Raw genomic sequence first — 12,478 nt, 5'->3', positions numbered from 1 at the left:
CCTCTGCCCCGTTACCACTTTCTGTAGGGGTACCGCAAGGCTCTGTCCTTGGTCCCCTTCTCTTCTCAATCTACACATCATCTTTAGTTTCCATAATAAAGTCCCATGGGTTTCAATACCATTTGTATGCCGTTGACTCTCATCTACCTCTCTGCAGCAGACCTATCTTCTTCCTTGCAAACCGTGTCACTAACTGTCTTTCTCATATCTCACTACCTTAAGCTAAATCTCTTCAAAACTGAGCTCCTTATTTCCCCCCCCTTCTTCAAAAATCTCCACCCCCAACTTCTCTATAATTGTCGATAACTCCATCATTACCCCTACCCCACATTCTTGATGGCTTGGGGTCACACTTGACTCAGATCTTTCTTTCACTCCTCACATTCAGTCCTTGGCTAAAGTCTGCCGCTTCCACTTTAAAAACATCTCTAAAATTAGACATTTTTTTTTCCACAAGACACAACTAAGATTCTGATCCACTCTTTCATCCTTTCCCGCCTTGATTACTGCAACTCCATCCTCTCTGGTCTCCCTAGCTGTCGCCTAGCTCCTTTACAATCCATAATGAATGCCTCTGCCAGGCTCTTCATCTGCTGCCCCTCTCTGACAATCCCTTTACTGGCTTCCTCTTGCTTTCAGGCTTAAACACAAAATTCTCACTCTAACATACAAAGCCCTTAACTGCACTGCTCCCCTCTACATCTCAGACCTTGTCTCCAGATACTCTCCCTCCCGACCCCTTCGCTCTGCCCATGATCTCCTACTCTCCTTCTCTCTTGTTTCCTCCTCACATTCCCGTTTATAAGACTTCTCCAGACTGGTCCCATCTTGTGAAACTCTCTGCCTCCCTCCACAAGACTCTCCCCTAGTTTTGAAATATTCAAGCTTCTTCAATCTTCCCTAAAGACTGTACTATTCAGGGATGCATACAACCTACACTAACCTTTCCTAACTCCACTGCTATCCCCTTGAACCCCTTAGCATGTAAGAATAAGAGCTGATTACAACAGTGCAACTCTCAGCAGGGACCTCTACCCATTTGACCCCCTATAAATGTTACCTTGTATACCGCCTATGTTTATAGCGATGTCGAATCTGTTGGCGCTTTACAAATACCTGATAATAATAATAATAATAAATATATATATACACACACACACACATTTTTTATTTATTTATTTATTTATTTTTATTTAAAAATGCAAACAATATAATCAAAATCCCTAAGAATGATTGAAATAAAACTTAAAAATGTCCCTAAATTATAAAAATGCAGTTTATATCAAAAAGTATAACTAATACTGCAGTTTTTATATATTAGGTCCTGGGCTCTGTTTATAAGGGTGGGAATTAGTGCGGCTCCCCAGTGCGCTAGAGGTAAGTATATTACCTTCAAAAGCTAATTTTAAGATAGGGGCTCAATTAGATCCTCTCTCCCACTAAAGGAAAACACATTTTAAGTGCTGCTGCCAGTTATTACCTTTTGTTTGGCAATCGCTTACATTCTTACTGGCCAGGAGACCCCTCGTTTGAAGAGCATGTTCTCAACCTGTAAGTGGTCTGGAGTTGAGAAATTGGCTTTTAAAGCCCCACCCCAACAGCAGACTTGCTAACAATAAAGTACCCTGTGACACTATCCTGCATGCATGTGGTGGTGACATCACAGGGAACTCTAACATTAGCTAGTAATGGGGAAGGAGACTGCAGTCTCCTTTACCTGCTGCAGTGTGGGGGTCCCCAGGATTCACATCAAAAGGAAGTGAAGAAAATGGGCTAGATTTATATATACTTACTATGCTACTGAGGGGTCTTGTTCAAAATTAATTGAGGCTCATTTCACATATCTTTTCTAGCTGATTGTCAGATATATTGCACAGTCCACATGTACACTAGAAAACTGAAAAACAATAAATACAATCACAACACTTTAGTAACAGGTTTGCAAAATGGGATCTGTAAATGTTATATTTGCATGCCTGTTTTGTTATGCTAAAGTAGTGTCACTGAATAGAATTATTATTATTATTCTTTATTTATAAAGCACCAACAGATTCCGCAGCGCTGCCAATGGGTACAAGGATAACAGTACAATGGAGAAACAATACGATAAAAGACAAAATTTGACAGACAAATACAGGGGGAATTGAGGGCCCTATTCCCTTGGGAACTTACAATCTAGATGGGTAGAAGGATGAGAAACAGGAGGTGGGGACTGCAAAGGTGAGAATGATATTAGTGAGGAGATAGAGGGCAACTGTTAGTTAAGTGAAGTTAGTTTGTTAATAAGTCGGGTGATAAGCTTCCCTGAACAGAAAGGTCTTTAGGGAACGTTTAAAGGAGGAGAGGTTAGGGGCAAGTCTGACAGCTCGAGGAAGTGCATTCCAGAGGGTTGGTGCCGCACGAGAGAAGTCCTGTAGTCTAGCATGACAAGAGGTGATGGTAGAGGACAAGCAGGAGTATATTTGTTGATGAGTGAGGACAGGTAGTGTGGGGCAGCATTGGTGAGGGCTTTGTAGGTCAGGGTGAGAATTTTGAATATAACTCTGTTGTGAATGGGGAGCCAGTGAAGGGACTCACAGAGAGGTGCAGCAGAAACAGAGCATCAAGAGAGGTGGATTAGCCTGGCAGATGCATTTAGGATGGATTGGAGGGGAGAGAGACGAGAGAGAGGGAGGCCAGTTAGTAAGCTGTTACAGTAGTCAAGTCGGGAAATTACCAGGGAGTGGATTAGCTGTTTAGTAGAAATGGACAAATTTTGGACATATTGCGTAGGTGGTTGCGGCAGGATGAAGAGAGCAATTGGATGTGGGGAATGAAGGACAGATTTGAGTCAAGCGTGACTCAGAGGCAGCGGACTTGGGGTGATGGGGAGATAGTGGTGCTGCCAACAGTGATAGAAAAATTAGAAACTGGAGTAGAGTTAGAGGAGGGAATTAGAAGTAGTTTGGTCTTGGACATGTTTATTCTTAGGTGGTGAGAGGCCATCCAGGAAGAAATGCCAGATAATCAGTCGCTGATGTGAGAATTGACAGAAGGAGAGAGTGCATGGGTGGAAAGGTAGATCTGGGTATTATCAGCATAGAGGTGATAGCTGAAGCCATAGCTGTTGATAAGTTTACCCAGTGAAGAAGTGTAAATAGAGAAGAGTAGAGGACCCAGGACAGAGCCTTGAGGTACTCCAACAGACAGAGGCAATAGAGAGGAGGAGTCACCAGCACAAGAGACGGAGAAGGATCTGTTAGAGAGATAAGAGTGAATCCAGGAGAGGGCAGTGTCACAGAGCCCAAGAGAGCTGAGAGTCCGTAGGAGAAGGGGATGGTCAACAGTGTTAAAGGCAGCAGAGAGGTCAAGTAAGATGAGTATAAGGTAGTAGCCTTTGTTTTTAGCAGAAAGGAGATCGTTAGTAACCTTGGTGAAGGCAGTCTCAGTTGAGTGTTGGGTACGGAAGCAAGATTGCAGGGGGTCGAGCAATGAGTTGGAGGACAGGAATTGGGTTAGGCGATCGAAAACTAGTTTTTCAAGGATTTTTGAAGCTAGCGGGAGCAGTAATATGGGGCGGTAGTTTGCAGGGGAGTTAGGGTCAAGGGAGGGTTTTTTGAGGATGGGGGTGACCAATCCTCATGTTTGAAGGAGGCAGGGAAAGGGATAGGTCGAATATGTGAGTAAGAGCCGGAGTGAGGGTGGGGGACAGAGGGGGAATTAGATGTGAAGGAATAGGGTCAAGTGGGCAGGTAGTGAGGTGTGAGGAAGACAAAAGGGAAGCCACTTCACTCTCAGTGGTTGGGAGGAAGGTGCAGAGAGAGAATGGTACTTGTATCAGCAATCTTGCAGGTGCAAAGAAAGGGGTGACAGAATTGTTTTGTCTCGTGGTCGTGTCTTACTACATCATAGTTGATGAGGTTGTCTCTTTTTTATTTTCTTAAACTATTTCATGTTTTATATTTTGCACATGTTAAAGAGGACTGTTTTATAAATTATGTTTTTTTTTTCTTTCATTTTTTATGTTTGCTTTTTTAATATTTTTAAAACATTTTTGCGATGGAGGTTTCCTTGACAGTGGAAGTCATGTGGCAGGAAGTTAACAGTGGCAAGATAGAAAGAGTCCCATTTATAGAAAAACATAATTTATGTAAGAACTTACCTGTTAAATTAATTTTGTTCATATTGGCAAGAGTCCATGAGCTAGTGACGTATGGGCTATACAATCCTACCAGAAGAGGCAAAGTTTCCTAAACCTCAAAATGCCTATAAATACACCCTCACCACACCCACAATTCAGTTTAATTAATAGCCAAGTTGTGGGGTGAAAAATAAGTAAAAAAGCATACAAAAAGAGGAACTGGAAAAATAATTGTGCTTTAATACAAAAAATCATAACCACCATAAAAAGGGTGGACCTCATGGACTCTTGCCAATATGAAATAAATTAATTTATCAGGTAAGTTCTTACATAAATTATGTTTTTTTTCAATTAATTGGCAAGAGTCCATGAGCTAGTGACGTATGGGACAGAAATACCCAAGATGTGGAAGTCCACAGAAGAGTCACTAGAGAGGGAGGGATAAAATAACAACAGCTATTTCCACTGAGAAATTAAATCCACACAATAATTAAGTTTTTCTCAAAAAACTTAAATCAAAAGCAGTAAAATCAAACTGAAACAGCTGCCTGAAGAACCTTTTCTACCAAAGACTGCTTCAGAAGAAGCAAATACATTAAAATGGTCAAAACAATAAAGGTATGCAAAGAAGACCAAATTACTGATTTGCAAATTTGATCAACCTAAGCTTCATTCTGAAAAAGCTCAGGAAAAGGTGACTGAGCTTAGTAGAATGAGCTGTAAAACTCTGAGGCGGAGCCTGCCCTGCCTTGAAATAAGCCTTGAAAAACAAAAGTTTTAATCAGGATGCCAAAGAAATGGCAGAGGCTTCCTAACTTTCTCTGGAACCAGAAAACAGCAGATGGACTAGCAGTCTTCTGAAATCCTAGAAACCTTGATATAGAATTATAAAGTTCTTACCACATCCAAAGGATGTAAAGAACTCTCAAATAATTACTTAGGATTAGGACACAAATAAGGGACAACAATTTCTCTACTAATGTTGTTCAAATTCACAACCTTCGGAAAAAAGAAGTCCACAAAACAACTTATCTAGATGAAAAAATCAGATATAGAGACACACAAGAGTGAACTGATAAATCAGAAACTCTTGTACCAGAAGAGATAGTCAAAAGAAACAACACTTTCCAAGAAAGTAGATAATCTTCAAAGAAAATATAGGCACAAAATAAAAGAGCCTGCAAAATCTTTAAACCAAATAAGACTCCAAAAAGGAGAAATTAATAAATTAACAGGCTTGATACTAACCAAAGCCTGAACAAAACAGTGAATATCAGGAAGTTAAAATTTGCAGACAAACTTATCCAAACATCACTGAAAAACCTAGGAATTCTAAAAGAATACCAAGAAAATTTATGAGAAGAACACTATAAAATATAGGTTTTCCAAACCTGATAATACATGTTCCTTGAAACAGAGTTATAAGCCTGCAACATAGCGATAAAAAGTGAGTCAGAGAAACTTCTATGACTAAACACTAATCAATTTCCATAGCCCCAAATTAATCATTTGAGATGCCGATGGAAAAAAAGCCCCTAAAACAAGAGGGCTTGGCCAAAGAGAAGCGGCCAACGATGGCAGCTAGACATCCGAACAAAATCCACATACCAAACCTGTGAGACAATGCTGATGCTATCAGAAACACTACACTGTTCCAATATGATCTTGAAAATCACCTTTGGAAGAAAAAAACAAAGGCGGAAAAATGTAGTCAGGTTGCAAAACCAAGACACTGCTAATGCAGCCACCATCTCCACCTTAGGATCCCTGGACCTGAAAAGGTACCTGGAAAATTGAGAAAACACATCTGTATAGATTTACACAGGGAGAGACAAACATCGCCGGTCAAGTTCTCCTGGTGCTGTTAATTACCAGGAGAACATACATGACCTGCACGCTCATTGGCTAAGAGGCCGCATTAGAGATGCCTCCTATATGAAGTTTTTTAGCCGTGCTGCAGTACAACTCACCACAGGGTGGCGCAGCAGAAAGACTACTGGTAGAAAAGCATGCTACAAGGTTGGGCAATTTAGAGAAAGCTGACCCTATGCTGCCTCTCTCTATTGCGCAATATACAGAATTTTATTTTTTATTAAATTGAATTTTTACCCCAAATGGCAGGTGCGGCAGTACCTTACCTGCCTTCTTTGACTGCACGTCCCTGATATATTCATATACATATATATTTATATTTGTTTTCCATTGCTGCGCGACTTACCCCCTATTTGGTTTCCTGTCCCTTTAAATAATTACCCAGTGTCATTAGCCATGTCATACCTAAAGGGTCAAATCTAAAGGTCGATTAAAAGAAGAAATTCTAATCTTTATAATGAGTGCGCTCGAGTGTGTGTCATATGCAAGAGGGGTCCTTATCTCAAATTCAAATAAGTGGTCACATGAGTATACTGATTGTTTTTTGGCTGACACAGATTTACCAACTTCCCCTTTTATCACATTAAATTTATATAGAGCATTGTATTCCCTAATCCCAGAATCCAACAACCCTGTCCATTCCTACTGAGCCCTACTAAAGTAAAACCCAAAGAGAGAATCATTCTGTGCTACATGATCCCTAGAACTAGAGGGGACATGAATGGGATTATTGCAGTACTGATAAACATAAAGTATTTTTTTCTAGGCAATTCACTTCTATAGCTTCACTTGAAAATCATGTACAATTATCAGATTCATTCTCCACAGCTAAACCACAAGCACAAATAGAATGATCCGTAACAGATTGAGGTTTATCATGAGGTTCACTCTTCAGGAACTCCATTGTCATTGTTCCGTACATCCCAAACTTGAATATCTTCTAATTGTGATGCTAAACCACAACGACCATTAAACTATATGAAAAAAATAATAATAATTTAGCAAACTGCCTTCAAGCATATCCTCCATTTTTCTGAGTTTAAGAGACAGTAAAGACCTTGTTAAAAAATTTACTTTTGTAAAACTAGAAAATCGAGGCTACTGTCTTCTATGAAATATTAATATCACGAACATGAAATCTTCCTAAAAATAGAATAAAACACATTTTTTAAATCACAAGACTTAAATACATATTAAAGCATTTATACAATAAAATACATATAAATAAAAGATTGTATACAAATGCACAATATACCCACATTTCCCCAGCTGTAGGTGTCTTATTGATGCCTTAGTTTCACTATTGTATTGTAACAGAAAGGGTTGAGTTTCTGCTGATGTATGTAAATTGTATTTACATACAATACTCTGTAAAGGGATCATTTACATCACGTCTTCAATGTAGGTGGCAGTGATGCTTTTAGAATTCCGCCAGTATCAGAGAGGCATCGCCACCCACAGAGATGTATAGTAAGTAAGTGCCTCTGGGCGAGACTGTTTCAAAAATGGATGTAAAATATTGCAATTGCCACAATGCTTTTATCATCGAGGTCTGCATCGCTTTCACAAAAGTCAAAATGAAAGCAGAGTACGCACTGTAAATGTTTTTTTTTTGCTATTGGAACTAGATTCCTCTTTTTATACCTCCAAAATGTATCTGTTTCAACTATTCCAAACATTTCCTTATTTGCCTGTATCTACTCTCTTTTTCCTTCTGTCCTTTGTCTCCTCCAACTTCTACTTTCTCTTTCTCACTCTTCTCTATCTCTTCCTCCTATAGTAGTCATTTTCCATTTTTTACTTAACTTTATCGCCTACTACCATTTCCTTCTTTCTATACATCCTTCTTTTCCCCTCTCTCTTTCATTCTTCTTCCTTTCTCCTTTTTTCCCCACATCTCCTTTTTCTTTTTTATTTGTCTTTTCCTCATACTTTCCCTTTTTCTTATTCCTCTTTCCTTTTGCTCTTCCTCTGCAATATCTCCCCAACTTTCTTTTTTTAAAAAAAAATAAAAACTTTATTGATGACAAGATATGAGTACAATAATAAACAAAATATTGACATGCCATCTTTTCATGCTCTTAACAATAATCCTATATAATAAAATTAGAAGTGAAAGAGAGTGCGCCTAATGGTGTGATATCGTTTAAGACCAGATAGATATGATTACTATACACATCCGCCAAATGGATACTCACAAAAGAGTTGGCACTCACAAGTAGTGCATACAGGCAGGCTGACCTTTGTACAGCAGTCAGTACGCTGAATCTGTCAGATTAGTGTTGTAGATCTGTTGTAATAGAAGAGGGAGAGAGCGCCTAATAGTGCAATATCGTCTGGACCAAAAGCGACACACAGAAACAAGGGGGGCAATCGGGTGGATACTCACAAAAGAGTTGGCACTAGCAAGTAGTGCATTCAGGCAGGCTGACCTTTAGACAGCAGTCAGTACGCTGAACTACTAGGATTCATGTCCCTCTGGCCAGTAGTATGATAGTTTGCAGATTTTTGTAGATCTTGCTTGTCTTTAGCACCCAAATTTTCTGCACGATAAACGTCTGTGGCACAGTGGTTCTGTGTTATCCAATGATCCTAGGAGAATAATGGAGGTACTCCAAAGAATACACCTGAAGCTGTATGATGGCTCAGAGTGTATATAGAACAATTTTCAGTCCATTGAATTCATAGTATAAAAACAAACTGAACAAAGGGGAAGTCAGCGAACAAATGCTAGGTGATTTATATTATAAAAGTATTTATTTAAAGCTAAATACAACGCGTTTCTCGGCCGTAATGCTCACTGGCCGTTTCCTCAGGTAAGTATACAAGGTGTAGCGGGAAAAAGACATTTAAAAAGACAAAGTGGTCATGATTGGTTGGAGTATCAACCAATAAAACACCATGCATTTGTTATATATTAGAAACATTGTTACGCTGACAACTAAAAATAACATTTGTTGTTTACAAATATAGAAAACAACTGAATTTTAACATATTAAAAACAGAAAACTTATGTTGCAATTTAAAATCATTTGGTAAAAAAACAACAATGTGAAAGAAATTATATGCTGCACTACGAGAGAATTATTTCGTATTTATATTTTATATTTTGTAATTTTATGTATTGAAAATGTTTTATTCTCATACACCTATACCTTCCATCGTATCATAGTTTATTTTCAATAAGCCATAATCTATACCACATTATGTCACAAAATACCAACCTACTATATGATATTACATGTCTTTTCTAAGACACAGATTATATCCTTTTGTGTCAGCACAGATGCTACAATGCCATATCAATACAGTTCGCTTAAAAACTCTATATACTATATATTATACATTAGTACATTCAATATATCAAACATACCATATGACTCTGACATTTATGACCAATCTATTATCCTTATGGTCGGAATAATTGCCAGCGTTTTTTTTGAACATTTATATTTACATATTTTTCAAAATTCTGAATATATCTAAGCAGTGCCATAAAATGTCAATGGTTATATAATACCATCTTGAATACATTCACACAGTGCTACGAAATAATTCTCTCTCTTTTTGTGTTAGCAGTGATATCGTGTCAGCACTGATATCATAATACTATTTTAACATAGTCCGTGCAAAAGCCTAAGCACATAATACATTGATCACACATATGTATTTGTTTGTAGATCAATTTCTATCGCTATCGGAGCAATCGCAGAGTACATTGTACCGTATAAATATATTCACGTAGTGCAGCATATAATTTCTTTCACATTGTTGTTTTTTTACCAAATGATTTTAAATTGCAACATAAGTTTTCTGTTTTTAATATGTTAAAATTCAGTTGTTTTCTATATTTGTAAACAACAAATGTTATTTTTAGTTGTCAGCGTAACAATGTTTCTAATATATCACAAATGCATGGTGTTTTATTGGTTGATACTCCAACCAATCATGACCACTTTGTCTTTTTAAATGTCTTTTTCCCGCTACACCTTGTATACTTACCTGAGGAAACTGCCAGTGAGCATTACGGCCGAGAAACGCGTTGTATTTAGCTTTAAATAAATACTTTTATAATATAAATCACCTAGCATTTGTTCGCTGACTTCCCCTTTGTTCAGTTTGTTTTTATACTATGAATTCAATGGACTGAAAATTGTTCTATATACACTCTGAGCCATCATACAGCTTCAGGTGTATTCTTTGGAGTACCTCCATTATTCTCCTAGGATCATTGGATAACACAGAACCACTGTGCCACAGACGTTTATCGTGCAGAAAATTTGGGTGCTAAAGACAAGCAAGATCTCCAAAAATCTGCAAACTATCATACTACTGGCCAGAGGGACATGAATCCTAGTAGTTCAGCGTACTGACTGCTGTCTAAAGGTCAGCCTGCCTGAATGCACTACTTGCTAGTGCCAACTCTTTTGTGAGTATCCACCCGATTGCCCCCCTTGTTTCTGTGTGTCGCTTTTGGTACAGACGATATTGCACTATTAGGCGCTCTCTCCCTCTTCTATTACAACAGATCTACAACACTAATCTGACAGATTCAGCGTACTGACTGCTGTACAAAGGTCAGCCTGCCTGTATGCACTACTTGTGAGTGCCAACTCTTTTGTGAGTATCCATTTGGCGGATGTGTATAGTAATCATATCTATCTGGTCTTAAACTATATCACACCATTAGGCGCTCTCTCTTTCACTTCTAATATTACAGATTATCCGACTTACCACCGGCTTGGAGTGAAGCTGCCTGACACATTTGCTGATTGTAACAGCGACTCTACTCAACGTTTATTCATTCATTTGTTTTGTCTGGACTTTTTTGTGTAGCTTGGTATTAATATTAATACAAATATAGATTTGTACTTTACAAGTGGCATATGAAAATATCACTCCTTCAGTTCACTTTTTGTCACGACACTCAAAATACTTCTTAACTTAAGGATACGATCTCTTTCTAACACTTATCTTTTTTCCTATACAACACTCATACTATACCATGAACACTATTTGAGCACTCAGCTATTCCAGCACTGAGCACTCACAATCACTACACATAGTGATACCCGCTACACTTATCACCAACCCCCCCTCTCCCATTTTTGTGCACCTAATATTATATTTGCGCACCCTATTGTATGTTGTTTTAGCATATTTTTTCTCTATATAATAAAAGGCCAAGTGTGTTTGTCTGAAGCTGTAATGCTCAGTAGAGACTGCGCGCGAGGACAAACACACCTGGCCTTCCAACTGACTTCCCTGGCGTCGTGTGGTGGAGTGGGCATGGCCGGACGCGGAGTTGGCGTGACTGGGCAAGCGTGACATGGGCGTGGCCGGGCGTGACGTGGGGGAGAGAGTGCGCAAAAGAGAGGGGGGAGAGTGCGCAAAAGAGAGGGGAAGAGTGCGCAAAAGAGAGGGGGGGAGTGAGCAAAATAGAGGGGGAAAGAGCGCGAAAGAGAGGGGGGAGAGAGCGCAAAAGAGAGGGGGGAGAGAGCGCAAAAGAGAGGGGGGAGAGAGCGCAAAAGAGAGGGGGAGAGAGAGCGCAAAAGAGAGGGAGAGAGAGCACAAAAGAGAGGGGGAGAGAGCGCAAAAGAGAGGGGGAGAGTGAGTAAAAGAGAGGGGGAGAGTGAGCAAAAGAAAGGAGAGAGAGACAACAAACGAGAGGAGAGAGAGCAAACGAGAGGGGGAAGAGAGAGAGCAAAAGAGAAGGAGAGAGACAGCAAAAGAGGGGGCGAGAGAGCAAAAGAGAGGGGGGAGAAAGAGAGCAAAAGAGAGGGGGAGAGTGCGAAAAAGAGAGGGGGAGAGTGCGCAAAAGAGAGGGGGGAGAGAGAGCGCAAAAGAGAGGGGGGAGAGAGAGCACAAAAGAGAGGGGGGATAGAGCGCAAAAGAGAGTGGGGAGAGAGCGCAAAAGAGAGGGGGAGAGAGCACAAAAGAGAGGGGGGAGAGAGCACAAAAGAGAGGGGGAGAGAGCGCAAAAGAGAGGGGGGAGAGAGCGCAAAAGAGAGGGGGGGGAGAGCACAAAAGAGAGGGGGAGAGAGCACAAAAGAGAGGGGGAGAGTGCGCAAAAGAGAGGGAAAGAGTGCACAAAAGAGAGGGGGGGAGAGAGCGCAAAAGAGGGGGGAGAGCGCAAAAGAGAGGGGGAGAGAGCGCAAAAGAGAGGGGGAGAGAGCGCAAAAGAGAGGGGGGGAGAGAGCGCAAAAGAGAGGGGGGAGAGAGCGCAAAAGAGAGGGGGGAGAGAGCGCGAAAGAGAGGGGGAGAGAGCGCAAAAGAGAGGGGGAGAGAGCACATAAGAGAGGGGGAGATAGCGCAAAAGAAAGGAGAGAGAGAGCAAATGAGAGGAGAGAGAGCAAACGAGAGGGGGAAGAGAGAGAGCAAAAGAGAAGGAGAGAGACAGCAAAAGAGGGGGCGAGAGAGCAAAAGAGAGGGGGGAGAAAGAGAGCAAAAGAGAGGGGGAGAGTGCGAAAAAGAGAGGGGGAGAGT

Source organism: Bombina bombina, chromosome 2, assembly GCF_027579735.1.
Source record: "Bombina bombina isolate aBomBom1 chromosome 2, aBomBom1.pri, whole genome shotgun sequence".
Classification (NCBI taxonomy): domain Eukaryota; kingdom Metazoa; phylum Chordata; class Amphibia; order Anura; family Bombinatoridae; genus Bombina; species Bombina bombina.
Note: the sequence above shows the minus strand (reverse complement) of the source record.